Source organism: Vicugna pacos, chromosome 16, assembly GCF_048564905.1.
Source record: "Vicugna pacos chromosome 16, VicPac4, whole genome shotgun sequence".
Classification (NCBI taxonomy): domain Eukaryota; kingdom Metazoa; phylum Chordata; class Mammalia; order Artiodactyla; family Camelidae; genus Vicugna; species Vicugna pacos.
The window spans coordinates 4,880,717-4,897,192 of NC_133002.1; the positions used below are offsets into that span (position 1 = coordinate 4,880,717).

Consider the following 16,476-nt stretch of genomic DNA (forward strand, 5'->3'; position numbering starts at 1 on the left):
TTTCCAATCAAGGCAGAGCAAATGGGCAAGAAAAAGAAATAAAAGCTATCCAAATTGGAAAGGAAGAAGTAAAACTATCTCTGTTTGCAGATGGTATGATTTTACATGTAGGATACCCTAAAGAATCTACACACACACACACACACACACACACACAAACTCATAAAAAGACTGTTAGAGCTAATAAATGATTTTTGTAAAACTACAGGATACAAAATAAGTACCTGAAAATCAGTTGTATTTCTATACAACAGTTACAAACAATATAAAAAGGAAATTAAGAAAACAATTCCAAGTCATGGGAATGTAATACACAGCATGGTGACTATAGTTAATAATACTGTATCGCCTATTTGAAAGTTGCTAAGAGGCTAATCTTTAAAGTCCACATCCTAATAGCATCAAAAAGAATGAAACACTTCAGAATAAATTTAACCAAGGAGGTGTAAGACTATACCAAAAACTATAAAGCATGGCTGGGTGAAATTAAAGACCTAAATAAATGGAAAGATATCTCATGTAATAGATTGGAAGACTTCCTATTAAGATGTCAATACTACTGAAAGTCGTCTACAGAGTCAATGTAATCTCTAGCAAAATCTCAATTTTTTTTCAGAAATGGAAAAGGGCAAGATTATTTTACCTATTCTAAGTTTTTTGATATGATCATATTTAAGGAATACTTTCTGAATCACATAAGGTATCAGGAAACAAAATGTTAGTATAAAATGAATTTATAGAAAACAGTGTGAAGGAAAAGCTGGGCTGGTCTAACAAGATAACTCACAGGTCTAGGAATGTGAAGGAGAGGCTGGGCTGGGCCTAACAAGATAACTCACAAGTCTAAGTATTGGGATACTGATCTGAGTTCTGCTGGACTAACTTGTAAGTCTAAGTTAATTAGTGTTGGTTTGCTGTTCATGTTTTTTTGCTAGCCAGCTGGATTTTCAAAGATACATATCTGGCTTTGGAATGTTTGTTTGCTGCCTCCCCACCTCCACTTTTGTGATGATAATGCTGCTAAAGCTGTTCCATGCCTATTGGCCGAATACCCCAAGCTTGTACTTTACCCTGTAAAACCTCATGCGCACCTCTTGGAGGTGCTCAGAGCTTTGGAGCAGAAGCCCCTCTGAGCCCACCGGTGTAATAAATCTGAGGACTCCAACCCTCCGAGTGGTGCTTGTTTCTTGACTGGCCTGTTGTTTCCGTAACAACAGTATGGTGGTTTCTCAAAAAATTAAACAAGAATTACTACATGACTGACCCAGCAAGTTCTGGGTATGTACCCCCAAGAATTGAAAACAGGGACTCAAATAGATATTTGTACATGCTTATTCACAGCAGCATTATTCACAATAGCCAAAAATTGAAGCAGCCCAAGTGTAGATCCAAAGATGAATGGATAAACAAAGGTGGTGTATATATACAGTGGAATATTATTCAGCTGTAGTAAGGAATGATGTTCTGATACATGCTACAATGTGGGTGAACATTGAAAACATTATGTTACATAAAATAAGCCAGACACACAAGGAATAAATATCATATGATTCCACCAATGTGAGGTACCTGAAGTAGTTAAATTCATAGAAACAGAAAGTAGAATAGAGTTTACTAGGAGAATGGGGGAATGGGAATTATTGCTTAACGAGTACAGAGTACCCATTAGGGATGATGAAAAAGTTTTGGAAATAGTGGTGGCAGTTGCACAACATTGTGATTGTAATTAGTGCCTCTTGAGTTGTACACTTATAAATGGTCAAAATGGCAACAGCAAAAAAAGACTACTATTTTTTCCAAGATTTGTGAGCTGCTTCCACATCAAATTCCTTTTTTTCCCCCTTAGCAAGTAGCAGTCATTTTCTGGGTTTAAATCCAAAGGACTTTAATACACTGCCACCCTTTTCCTGTCTTTGCTGATTAAGAATCCTGAGTGGTCATTACATGAGGCCGAGCTCTGCAATGTCGGTGCAACCACAATGGATGGGAAGAAGCCATGGGAATTGTGTGTGGCTTCTTGAAAAAGGGTGGGAGAAAAAAGTGAGTGACATTTTTGGCCTTTAGAATTTCACTTAAAGAGAATCTGCATTTGGAGTCCTCAGTTTTGAGTTAGGGTGAGAGGTGGAGGAAGGGCTTCTGGCAGAAAGAACAGTGTCTTGTAAGAAATTGTAAACAAAGAAATAGCAGTGGGGTTTTTTTTGTTTGTTTGTTTGTTTTGCAGAATTGGCAGAGGGTACATTAGAGTTTGTCAGGATGTGAGGGAGGAGAGGAGCCTGTCAGAAAGAAAGGATGTGCTCTGACAGTGAAAGGGACATATGAAAAATTTTTACTCAGATACAACAGTCTTAGAAAATGGGCAGTCTATCAGTTGTTACTATTTCAGGGAGGATGTTTGGGGCCCAAAAAAGATTGAACAAAGGAGTGGTCAAGTAGTGATCTCAGAAATAGCTGATTCTTCCCTGGAAAAAGCCAAAGTTCAGGAAATCATTGAAAGGTACCCTCGAAAAGCAACAAATACAGAGCAGGGCTGGTACCAGAGAAAAGTAAGTGAGACACCTATTGTGCACAATTAAAAAGGTGATCCGTCTCTGGGTCCTGCAAATGCAGGGTGTGTATCAACTAGAAGTATTTTCTACTATTCAATTGTAATTTCTGACCTTGAGTCCCCATCCTGCCTAAGGCAGAAAACAATCTTGCCAATTTAAAGCAAACAATCCAATTCAATTCTATCTCAATTCATGTTTAAAATAGTGTGTTTAGGTTTGTTCCTACTTGGCCTTTCTTCCCTTTGAGTTTAAACTCCTGTGAGTGGCAGTGGAAACGAGGAGAGATTGTCAGATTCTCAGTCTCTACCTGTCTGGTCCTCCGAAAGTTGTTTTTATCTACTTTCTGAATATTTTTTTGCTTTACAAGACAGAAATGGCTTTTGAGCTTACAAATCAAAATGTGTTGCCTTTTGTTTCTGACACTGCACAGTGATGTCCCCAACCTCCACCCCCATTTGCCCAAAGCTGTGGGAGATACAGAGCTAATTCTAGGTTGTGGGAAAAAAATCTCTTCTGGAAGAACAAAAAGAAAACAAAAGGATAGTCTGGAGGGTAAGGAAATACACATTAACATTTAAAATATTATAGCCCAGCACACACACAATGACATACGCTACAAGCAGCGTGCTTAGGATATACACGGAGTTGAGGGAAACCAGAGTGTCGAGATCCATGAAACAGGAGCCAGACAGCAGCACACATGACCCACCACAGAAGGTCACATGTAAGACTGGGTTGGACGCTGGGCTGACAGTGGAAGGCTAGTTCCTTGACAACTCCACCAAGGAGGTGCTGTATTAAGAGGAAGTTTTCAGACCTCAAGCTCATTGACTCATGTTTTGCTCTTAGAAGATCCCCACAAGGCAGGAGTGGCACATGATGAGAATGTCACCTAGAACCAGGAGCTACAACTGTGAGGAACTGTGGGGCTGCAGGCAGGAGCAGCGGCAGCCTCTGGGGCATATGCAACAGCAGAGGGCTGCAAAGACCGCGGAGGTGAAACTGCAGGGAATACAAAACTGTACACTCTGCTTGGAGAGATGCCTTTTATAGATACACGGAGGCATATTCCTGTTAGAGCTGGCAGATAGCTAGATATGAGCAGAGAAAGGGGGACACAGACCAAATGGCAGGAGTTGGGCAGAAAGGAGGGGCACAGGCCAAATGCAGGAAATCACACATCATGTAAGCAGCAGGGATTCTTGGGTAGAGAAAGATAAGCAGGAACCTTGGGGCTGATAAGGGATCATGCCTTTTGGGATGACAAGTGGCCTGGAGAAGAACAAAGAAAGGTGAGAAAAGGCAGGAATTTCTAGTGTCCGAATGTAACCTTTTGCTCATTATGCCCTCATTTCAATAAAATTAGCCTTGTAGATCAGAAGTACCCATCATGCACCGACGCCATGATACTTCCAATCCAGACTAAATAAAGACAAAAATCCCTCCTCCCTTTGGGAAGGTGGAGTTGGGATGATAATCAGGGAATATGATCCCAAACCCTTCCCTCCCCGGTGAATATTCCGCCCATTCATTTTTACACCCTATGTAACTAACTTGCCAAAGAAACTCAGGGCAGCTGCTCACCTGAGCCTGCCCGCTCTCCCCTGAGAGTGTACTATCCATCCTTTAATAAGTCCTCACTTTATCTTTTTTTAACCTCTGAGTCTTGTCTCTGAATTCTTTCTGGGACGGGACAAGAACCTGGAACACTGGTTGCATCTATCAGCAACATTCCTAAAGGAGAGTGGAGGCCAAAGCCTATGGCTGTCTTTGGTGGGCCTGGAATATGGGCACCAAAGATGAAATGGAAATTCCTATGTTGTAAACATGAGATAAACACAAAGGGAGCAGAAGGAAGATACAGTACATCATCTGTCACAGTTTTTTGCTGTCCAGTGTCAGTCCTCCTTTTTGCGGTGGGGGGAGGGTATCCCTAACTTTGCATAGTCTTGTGATTAGCTCACAGAATCAATGGAAACCTGGAGAATCAGGCTCAGAAAACAGAGGCTGAGACAACTCAGGCCTAAGAAGCAGGAATCACCACAGCTGTCTTTTATCAAGAAGTGTTTACTGTGCCTGCCATGGTGAGACACTGCCACCGCACCCCCACCCTGTGAATTTCCAACCATCCCTTCGTCATTTCATCACTCACTCAAGACTCAAATGCCTAGGTAGGAGCAATTATTTGGCCTGTGGCCTGGTTGCTGGGATTTACCTCTTTGGTTACTGTAGTGTGAGGTGAGCTACTTTCTCTGACCATGAAAGAAGTTGGATGAGGGGCAGAAAAGAAAGAAAACTCACTAGTCTGGGTCTTAGGAATAACCCTTACAAATTTCCTTCTTTTTGCAAGGAGACAAAAGTAGTTCAGATATTATTGTCTGGGAAATGAAAGTTTATATGCAAGGTAAATTTTTCTTTTCAGGGAAGTTTACTGTCACAACTTCTTATTGTGGACCATCTCCCAATTGGATTTTGTTTTTGTGAGTGTGTTTTTTTTCAGTGGGGGTAGTTACTAGGTTTATTTATTTGTTTACTTCTTAATGGAGGAACTGGGGGTTGAACCCAGGACCTCATACATGCTAGGCACACACTCTACCACTGAGCTATGTCCTCTCCTGACCCAACTGAATTTTAATTGCATAGTTGGTGTGCTTGGAATATCTGGAATGTACTGATGAGATTCATAGTAAATCTAAAACAGGAAAGTTCTTTCTCACTGTTTCCGCTGTCTTACCCCAACAATGAAAACTCTGCTACGGCCAATGGCTGGCACCCACCCTGTAGATTCAGATCGCAATTAGATTATGGAAAATCACTACAGTGTGGGAAATGAAGTTTTGTGGACAAGAGGATTATGCTGAAACATTTTCGTGCATTCTTCTAGAACTCAGGAAAAGTACAGAATTGGGTTAGAACATTCTGGGAGGGGCTGGAAGAACTGCAGTGGGTCTAGTGAAAGATGGTTAGAGCTGCAGTTGTCAAAGAAAGAACTCTGACGCCTGAAGGAGACCTCTCCAGCTAGAACCCTGAATAAGGAGAATTGGGAAAGGGGAAATTTGGGTATTTCATTGTTTCTTTGGGTGTAAAGGATGGGAGATTCATTTGGGGAACATCAATTTCTCTTAAAAATACAAGAGAAAGGGTTCATTCTGTTAAATTCCAAACGTTATGCTTTTTATTTTTAAATTTACTTACTTAATGGAGGTATTGGGGGTTGAACCCAGGACCTTGAGCATAGCATGCACTCCACCGCTGAGCTATCCCCCCCACCATGTTACGCTTTTTAAAAATAGCTGGCACAGTGTTATTTGGGTGGTGTCATCTAATAAGTCAGATTTGAAAACAGAGCTGAGCAGGAAAGATGGTGTGAGTTCTTACGTAGTATATAACGTGTCTGTTGGATAGAAAAGTGAATGTTCTGCCTTCATCCATTTCAAAGGCTTCGGAGGCCAGGATCAAAGAGGCATTCATAAAGGTCCTGACGAGCTAGACTGCTTGTCTTATTTGCTCCAGACCAGTGTCTGGGAGGCTGGCCCAGGATGTGTGGGCAGAATTTGTCTGTTACCTTGATCTCCTTCCCTAGAACATCCAAAGGGGACAGTGTGTTCCAGGAAAAACTGATACAAAATGGTCAACACAAGACAACTTCTGAAAAACTCGCCTGCTGGACTTCAAATCTGACAAGGTACTAGAAAACATTAAAACCCTAAAACTGAACACATGAACATTTTAAATACTTCTTTAAGGCTAAAAAAAAAAAAAAACCTCCATAAATGAAAACAAACTCCAAATGACAAGCCAGGAAAAATACTTTCCACCACTTGATAAAAGGTCAGTGTTCTTAACATGTAAATTAAAAGTAAACTACTCCCTAGGGAAAAAAGGAGACAAAAACCGTAAAAAGGCAGCTTGAAAAACAATCATAAACAAACGGTTAGCAGCGTGGAAAAGTTTTCAACTTCTCCAATAATTTAAAAGTACAAATGAATGCAGCAATGATGAAATGTTTTCACCTACTAGACAGGCAGCAATTAAAAAACCAATACTACCCAGTGAATTTCCTGGTTATGGAAATGAAGCAATCATGTCCCATTGGTATAAACGCAAATTAGTGCAGCTTTTTGCAGTATTATACAACAATGCCCATCAACCTTTACAATGTGTATTTCTTTTAAAGCATCATCTCTTCTAGTGGAAATGTATCTCACAGATATATTTATACAAACGGAAAAAGGTATAAGTACAAGATTGTTCATTGCAACAGTAATGTAGGAATAAATACCTAAGTTCGAAGTAAATGCCCAATTAACAGAGAACATTAGTGAATTACTAAACATCCATCTAATGGAAGACTCTGGAGCATTAAAAATAGTAAGATCAGTATCTTTTTCCTGCATCAATGTACGGCTTAATAAATTATTACAAAGTTACTGAGCCTATTAACAGCCCACGTGCCCCCTCAAGCACCCTCCTAGTCGCAAACATCCTCTCTAGAGGTAACTACATCCTGATTTCTATCACTGTACATTAGTTTTGCCTGTTTTGAACTTTATTTCAATGTAATCATACAGTATATTTTCTTTTGTGTCTGTCTTCTTTGGTCATCATTGTGAGAGATATTCATATCAAATGTTGCTACAGTGTGTTAATTTCTGTTGCTGTATGGTATTTTTATTATATATAGCAAAATTTATTTATTTATTCTACAACTGGGTTGGCTCTAGTTTTGAGTTATTATGAATAATGTTCTATGAACATTTCTTTTATCTATTTTCACATATATCTATATGTTGGGTATATACTTTGGAGTAAAACTATTGTGTGCCTATGTATATATTGCTTTAGTAGATGCTGCCAAATAGTTTTCCAAAATGGTTATTCCAATTTTTATCCCCACCAGCAATGTATGAGAGTTTTAGTTGCTTATATTAAAAACTTGGAAGTATATTTTATGAGCTTAACAACAGCCACCTCTGGGGAGTGGGATTAGGGAACAACAGAGGACTGTATAGTTTATAAAGTACTTTTTTTTTAACAACATTATTTATGTTTTAAAAACTAGTAATATTTTTCTTCTTTTCTATATCCCGTTGATTTTATAATTTAAAGAATAAAGCCTTAAATATATGGACAGAGATCAATCCAAAGAAATGAAAGACACGGTTAGGCTAATAAGAGTTAGTAGTAAGAGTTAAGTGAATAGGCGTCAAATTTAACTTTGAGCTGCTTGACATCCCAGGCAGGATATAGTCTGAGTAATTCAGGGTACTTAGGTGTTCTTGATATTGATAAGATGTGTCAAGAGCGTGGGGAGCATGATTCACCATGTGTTTCCCAATTAGGCAGTGGCCAGTTTTTTGGCACAGCTGAAGACCAGATTTCAAGAAATAGAAAGTAAGGTAGAAGGTAGTATAGGAATAATGCAAGAGGTGGAAATGTAGGTTTGGAGTAGATTGTGAAGGACTTTAAGCCAGTTCAGGAGATGTAGACTTTATGATTTGGGCAATGATGAATCACTAGAAGTCTTTAATCAGGGAAGTAAGACAATATACACTTTGAAGAAAAATTTTTAAAGAGGAATTTATCTTGAGGGGAGGGTATAGCTCAGTGGTAGAGCACAAGTTTAGGATGCATGAGGTCCTGGGTTCAATTCCCAGTACCTGCATTGAAATCAGTACACAAACAAATAAATAAATAAATTAATACGTAATTACCCCCACCCCAAAATGTTTAAAATAAAAAAAAATTTTTAAGGAATTTATCTTAAAAATAATATACAGATATACAAAGATGTAAGGAATGTTTGTTGTAATATTATTTTTTTAACATTTTTTATTGATTTATAATCATTTTACAATGTTGTGTCAAATTCCAGTGTTCAGCACAATTTTTCAGTCATTCATGGACATATACACACTCATTGTCACATTTTTTTCTCTGTGATTTATCATAACATTTTGTGTATATTTCCCTGTGCTATACAGTGTAATCTTTGTTTGTTGTAATATTAATAATATTAAAAACCAGAAGTAATTTAAATGTCCAAGGACATTTTATACTGTTACAGTTCTTCTGATTGCAAGCAAAAGAGATCGACTCTGGTGGCTTTGGAGAAAAATGAGACTATACTAAAAATGTACTATATTTCATGAAAAGGAAGGAAAAGTTGAAGCATTAAAAAAACAAAAAAAAAAAGTTGAAGCATTAAAACACAGGAATGGGGGAAGGGTATATTTCAGTGGTAAAACATGTGTTTAGCATGCACAAGGTCCTGGGTTCAATCCCCAGCACCTCCACTTTAAGAAAAAATTAAAAAATAAATAAACCCAATTACCTACCCCCCAAATATTTTTTTAAAAATAGGAATGAATGTAATCAGGACAGTTTCAGAGAATGAGGGATTTGTCCTATTTACTTCATATAATTATGCACGTGTGTGTGTGTGTGTGTGTACGTGTGTGTGCGTGTCTGTGTAATAAGAAGGACTCATTATGTTTATAATTTTTTAAACTTTAAGAAAGAATTGTTTTTGTTTTTGTTTTTGTTTTTGCAAGAGCTACATAAATAACATATCTCAGGGCAGCAGTTTGGATTCATTCAGCCTTTACTATTTGTAAAGATCTCAACATTTAGGACATTTAGGTTGTTTCCATGTCTTGCTTATTATAAATAGTGCTTCTATGAACATTGGGGTGCATGTATCTTTTTGAATTAAGGTTCCCTCTAGATATGGATATATGCCCAGGAGTGAGATTGCTGGATCATATAGCAAGTCTATTTTTGGTCTTTTGAGGAATCTCCATACCTATAATTTTAATAAGTCAACATACAGATTTACTTTATTATGGGTATGCAAATGCTATTCTTATCAAATTTAGTATTATACTGAGATTTCTTTTCCTTTCTCTCACATTTTGTCTTTTATGGGGTTATTATCTTGTCTTTTTATTTATTTGGCTTTCTATTTATTGTTAATTTAATCCCAAACTTCCTCTTGTTAGGTAAATCCGCTCATGATACATTTAAAAACATTGGTATTCTAGCAATAATATTCTTTCAATTTAATCTTCTTTTAGACATCTTTTCCAGAGGCTTCTGATCAGTTCCAGTCGGCACTGGTTCCTCTAGGCCGGTGCCACCTTTTTGTTGGTATCTGCGTCTACTATTATCCTAGGCAGCTGCTTTAGCTCTGTTTTCGTTGGACCCTCAATTTTTTTTTTTTTGAGATGTTCTGTGTCTGAAAATATTGACTTTCACACTTAATTGACAATTTGGCTGAGAAGGGAATTCCAGGTTGGAAATAATTTTCTCTCAAAGGAATTTCCTGAGACTATACGCTAATAAACATTTTCACAGTAGTTTTGCTGTTGATAAGTTTGATGCCATTCTGATTGTATTTTGAAATCCTGCTGGAAGAATTTATTCTCTGTCCCAGGCGTTCTGAAATTTCATAGTGATGAGAACTGGTGGAAATTCCTGAGTCTTTTATGAGTTCTCTGCTGTAAATCAGATTGATTCTCTGTTTTCTCCATTGCTGGTTGAAGATTGTGCTTTCTTAGGTCTCCTACATCGGTTAATGCCCATCTGTCTACATGCCAGTTGCCAAAATATTGTTGCTATTGTCTCAATTCCTGTTTTGTTTTTTTTAAAAATACATTTACTGTTGCTATCATGGAGTTTTGGAAAGAGGGAACTTTTTAGCAAAAAATCACAGTTGTTCAAACTACCTTTTTCACTAGAAGTCAGGAATATTTTAAGCACTGTTTAAAAAAAATTAATACAAAACAGATGTGGAGTTGGCCAAGGTGGTGAACAAATTACACACATTCTACTTCCTATTTCTCCAATTTCCGGGTGAAATAATTCAAGAATTGTGAAAAGGAAGTTTTTATCTTGCTTCTGGAAACTAAAGTGGAATCCTTTTCATGCCATAGTTTTCAGGTAATTTCCATGGATCTGAGTCGCATAAAAAGTTTGGAGGAGAGTAGCATTAATATAGATAATTTTTTAAAGTTTGGGGTTATCTCATTTGAGGATGAAAAAGAGGGCTTGGGCATTGAGAATTTCCCATAGATTACCATTATTTGGGGAAAAATATAAGCTGCTATCATCTTTATTTTGGGTTACAGAAAGATAAGCCACATCTAAATATATCCTGTTCATTATATTCAACAAATATTTATTGAGCACCTATTACATGCTGGGAACTGTTCTAGATACTGGAGATAGAACAGTGAACAAAACAGACAAAATTCCTACCCTATGGAACCTACATTCCAGCAGGAGGAGAGATAATAGACATAAATATAATAATTATCAGTTTATGTGATATGTTGGAAAATGGCAAGTGCAATGGGAAAAAAATAAAGCAGAAAACGGGAAGGATCGGGAGAAAATGGGTTGGAGGGCTAGTTACAGTATTATTTAGGATGATCAGGGAAGGCCTCATTTAAAAGGTATCATTTGAATGAAGGCTTGAAGAAGATGAGAGAGGTCATAGTGAAGTTATTTTTGGGAAGAGTGTTCCAGGCAGAGAGAACAGTACAGCAAGGTGACCACTGTGGCTGGAATAGAATTGGGAGGAAAGCAATAGGAGATCAGGTCAGGGAGGTGAGGTGGGGTGGAGGGAACAAAAAAAATCATGTGGAGTCTTTTTGGCCATTGCAGGGACTTTTGCTTTTACTTTGTGAAAGCAGTGAGATCACTTGAGGAGTCATCCAGGTGAGAGATGATAGTGGCTTAGCCCAGGGTGGTGAAAAGTGATCAGATTCTACATATATCCTGAAGGTGGAACCAACAAGATTTCCTGGCGGGTAGGCTATGGGGTGTGAGATGCAAGGGGATCAAAGATGATTCCAGGTGAATCCTGGTGACTTTTCTTTCATTCTTTTTTAATTGAAGTATTGTTGATTTACAATGTTGTGTTAGTTTCAGGTGTACAGCAAAATGATTCGGTTATACATACATATATATTCTTTTTCAGATTCTTTTCCATTATAGGTTATTATAAAATATTAAATATGGTTCCCTATGCTACACAGTAGGTCCTTGTTGTTTATCTATTTATGTATAGTAGTGTGTATATGTTAATCCCAGACTCCTAATTTATCCCTCCCCACCAGCCTTCATGGTGACTTTTCTATATTCCAACGATAAAAAGAAATTCGTAACATTCCATGGTTTCTCATCTGCAACTGTAGATGCAAAATGATAACAGAGCAGTGCTAACTGTTTTCAGGGGAAAGGGATCATGATTCTAGACTGCTCTACCTGGCTCTCTCTGAAGTGACAATTTATCTTGGCAATCGGAGCCACTAGCTAACTGAGATCCAACTAATTCTAGACAACCATGACAAACAGAGAAAGAAAGAATTTTTTAAAATTTCAAAAAGGCTCAGCACACAGTCAAATTACATCAGTGAAATCCCTCAAAACTCCACCACCTCCCTGGCTTTTTTGCTCTGGGAGGGCCTTCAGTTGCAGGCCTGTTCCACACCCATGGCTTTACACCCAGGGTAAATCCTGCCAGCGGAATGCTGCAGCCTTGGAGTGGGAGGCCTCCCTCGGGAAAAACTGAACAGGTCAGTGATGGACACAAATTCTGAGGGTGCAAACCATCGATCAGCAGAGATTTTTTTTTTTCCTAAAGGAAGTACTACAGCAAAACAAAAAATGAATCACAATAAAGGGGTCAAAAGGAGGAAGCATGATGTATTAGAAACCATGATTAGCAAAGAAACCAGCAAAGCTTCCAGTTAAGTACAAATTGTTGTTGATAAAGTGATCCTGAAGTCTAATGCAATTCTTCAGAAGTAATCTTAAAACAGAAGGGACAAAGTAAGAAAAATTAATAACAATTCTGAACTGAATCATAATTAAAGTGGAAGTGGGGTATAAGGCAAGGGAGAATGAAATCCTGTTAAAAGTACCCCGTGTAGGGTAGCAAAATTATAGCTAATGTATCTCAATGATCATAAAAAATATTGGCTCATATCATAATTATTAACAAATTATGGGTAACCGTAAGTAAAAGAGAAAAAGGTTTTAATCAGAAATTGCAAACCCAAATATTCACAGAGGCCAGAGAGGTAAGATAGAAAAGGGTATTCTTACTCTTTTTTTTTTTGTAAAGTAGCTGTGTTAGTCAGCTCAGGCTGCCATAACAAAATACCATAGACTGGTTGGCTTAAACAACAGAAATTTATTTTCTCACAATTCTGGAGGCTGGAAGTCTGAGATCTGGATTCCAGTGTAATTGGGTTCGGAGAGCTTGCTTGCTGGCTTGTAGATGACTGCCTTCTTGCTGTGTCTTCACATCATGACAGAGAAAGAGAGAGAGAGAATGTGTGGGCAAGTGCACTCTGGTGTCTCTTATAAGTACACCAATCTCATTGTGAGAGCCCCACCCTCGGATTTCATCTGGACCTAATTACCTCCCAAAGGCACCATCTCCAAACACCATCATACTGGGGGGTTAGGACTCCAACATATGAATTTGGGGGTTGGGGGAACAATTGCAGTTCCATAGCAATGGTCCTTAGGTCTTTAATGAAAGTGATAGCACCACAGAAACAGAGGCATATTCTACCAAGAGAAAACAGTAGTGCAAGCAACGATTATAAACACAAACTGCAATTCACTCTCCACTTTGGAAAAAGTACACGAACTGGAGACTCTGGTGGACCAGAGGGCACACACCTCCGCTGGGGGGTCCCAGCCACCATTCAGTTCCAGACGATTGTTGCCATGTGATGCTAGGGGCCCCATATAATAGGCCTTCTGATTTTTCAAGTGTGGCTGGATAGATATCTGAATTCCTGTGTGAAAATTGCAGATTTTTAAGTGTTGGCTGGAAGAATTTTAAATATCCTATAAGACTAAAAACAAATAAAAACCCTAGCCATGTCTGTGGGTTGAATATATGCTATCAGTTTGCAACCTCTGATATAGGACTTCAAAATTACTGAAGAATAAAGCAAAACACATAGACTGTAGGAGCCAAACTAGTGAGAATAAGAACAAATGTATGATCAATCACTACAAAAGTAAATATAGTAAATTCTCCCAATCAAAGGCAAAGGGATGTTGAGAAAAGAAAAAAACCCAGCTAAAGAGGCACCTAAAACCTCATGGCTAAGAAAGTTTGAAAATAAAGGGAGATGTTCATTTCAAAACATATGCTAACCAAAGGTAGGCTTTTGTGGCTAAAGTGATAAGGAAATGCATTGGTTCATGTAACTGGAAGGGTGAAGTTAAGGTGGGGCTTATAGTTACTTATTTCTGTAGCGCAATAATTTCATCAAGGACCCAGTTTATCTGGTCTATCTGATTTGCCATCTGCAATATTATATTCATCCTAAAGTTGGCCTCCTTTTTAACAACAGGATGGCTGCCAGTTACAATCTGAATGTAGATTTTCATGTTTACGGGTAGTGGAAGAGAGTTATTCACACAACTGTTTAAAAAAAAAAAAGGAAGCCCATCCCTTTGGTGTAATTAGGACAGTTGAATAAATTACCTATTTCTAAACCAATAAAGTTTACCTGGGAATGCCATGTTCTTGTTTGGCTTAGGTCTAGATTCCTAAACCAGTCTTGTATTAGTTATCTATTGCCACGTCACAAATTACCCTAAAACTTCATGGCTTAAAAGAACAACAAACATTTATTGTCTCTCAAGGTTCCTGAAGGCCGAGAGCAGCTTAGCTAAACTCTGCTGGTCCGGTATCTCACATGAAGATTCAGCAAAGATGTCAGGGGGAACCATGGTCCTCTGAAAGCTCAGTTGAGGTGGAGGATTCCTTTCCAAGGTGGCCACTCTCGTGGCTGATGCTGCAGTTCTTTTCAGGGTCCTTTCCACAAGACTGCTTGCGTGTCCTCACAACGTGGTGGCTGTCTTCCCCCAGAACAAGTGACTCAGGAAGGAGAACGCAGAGTGAAAGCTATGTCCTTGGAAGTCACATAGCGTCGTTTTCATCATCTGCTGTTTGGTAGACGTGGGTCACAGCAGAAAAGAACTTCTTTTCCTCAACATATAGTTTTACCAAAGCTACAGGATTGTTTTCTGTTACCCTTGCTCATCATCACTCTGGCCACACCTGAGTCTTGTGCCAGCTCTTGGAGCTGAGCAGTGGGGTCAGTTCCATCTGAAACACACGGACTGAAAGTTGGGGAGAGGTAGTTCTCCAAAGCAAAATCAGGGTATTTTTACCAGAAGAAGAAAGAATAGTTACTACACAAGCAAAACTAAAAGATCTCCACTCTAGTGCCTCCGTATTATTTGAAAGTTACAAGAAGTGTGCTTTACTTTCGGGAAAAACAATTTAATTTCAAGACACAGGAAGTTTAAAGATATTAACAGTGGTTATTTCTTCATGGTAGGGTTACGGTAAAATTTTTCCTAGTTTTCTATTTATTCCAAACTTTCTTTCATTGGTATGTATTACTTTTATAATCAGAAACTAATAACTATTTTATTTAAAAGATAAAATTCTTTACAATAAGAATGCAAATAGGATGCAGTACTGCAAAAACAACAGTATATTAAAAAAAAATCCTATATAGCCAAATTCACAGGCAGGGAAAAAAAGAAAATAAGAATATACAAAAAAAAAAGAAGAAAGAAAGAAAATAAGAATATACAATGGGTGGAAAATGTAAATCATGACTACTGGAGCAAAATCAGATATACCAGTAATTCCTATATGAATTCTTTTTAAAGGTAAATTCCAGCTATATGCTATATTGACCACGAAAATGACATGGGATTGCTGAGAATAAAGTAAAAATCACATCTTTACAAAATTGTGGGGTTTTTTTTAACACTTTTTATTGATTTAGGATAATTTTACAATGTTGTGTCAAATTCCAGTGTAAAGCACAATTTTTCAATTATACATGAACATATATATATATTCATTGTCACATTTTTTTCTCTGTGAGCTACCATAAGATCTTGTATATATTTCCCTGTGTTATACAGTATAATCTTGTTTATCTATTCTACATTTTGAAATCCCAGTCTATCCCTTTCCACCCCACATCTTTACAAAATTGTATTTCTCTCTAGGAACAGAGTATGTCCCTTCTTATATTAAAAGCCTCTTTTGCGTCCCTTTATTTTTTGTGGCCTTCCTCATGTAGGTATTTCACATGCCTTCTTGATTTTATTTTATTTTTTATTCTATATTCTTATTCTCTATTCAGTAGTTTATGTTTTTATTGCTTTTATAGTCTTTCTTTTCATTGTATTTCCTAACTTGCTATGATTTGTATACAGGGAGATCACTGCCAAGACTGGCAGGAATGTGAATTAGTAGAATATGAAATACTTTCCAAATAGTCGGATCTACAGGAAGGAAGGTAAAAGCATCACGATTTGTAAATAAGCAGGAAAATATAAAAGGCTGTTTTCTTTTTTGTAATTTGCTTAAAAGACGATGACTGTTTAAAACAAAAAAAAAAACAAAGGTGAGGAGCTTATATGTAGAAGGAAAGAATATGACAACAATCATGTAAAGTACCAATGGGCAGGTGAATTTATCTGTATATTTTTAAATTTGTTGTAAATTTATTTCATTGGGAAGCAGGAAGTGTCAGATAAGTGAGGGTAAGGATTAAGCAGACAGTGTAAAGTGGGAAGAGATAAAGTATTAACTCTATTTAGACTTTAATAAGTTAAGAAACATATTATTAGCCTCAGAGGAAACACTGAAGAAATAAGAAGAGGTATAGATAAGAAGCTAACAGGAAACAAAATGAAACATTAAAAAAAAATTAGAGTATTATTCCATTTGCAAGAAATTCTAAAACAGACAGAACTAATCAGTAGTACTAGAAAAACCACATCAGTGGTTGCCTGGAGCAGGTAACTGGGGAGATTGACTGCAAATCGGGCATCAGGGAGCTTCTGGGGAGATGGAAATGTACAC

The 16,476-nt window shown here is 37.7% G+C and overlaps 1 protein-coding gene and 1 non-coding gene across 4 annotated transcripts in view; both read left to right on the forward strand.

The window, feature by feature from the left end:
- APPBP2 (amyloid beta precursor protein binding protein 2) overlaps positions 1-16,476 on the forward strand; it is a 101,733-nt gene that overhangs the window by 22,737 nt on the left and 62,520 nt on the right. The gene's annotated exons all lie outside the window — the stretch shown is intronic.
- On the forward strand, positions 8,140-8,211 carry TRNAP-AGG (transfer RNA proline (anticodon AGG)). Its single transcript has one exon. It is a non-coding gene; the product is annotated as a tRNA-Pro (tRNA).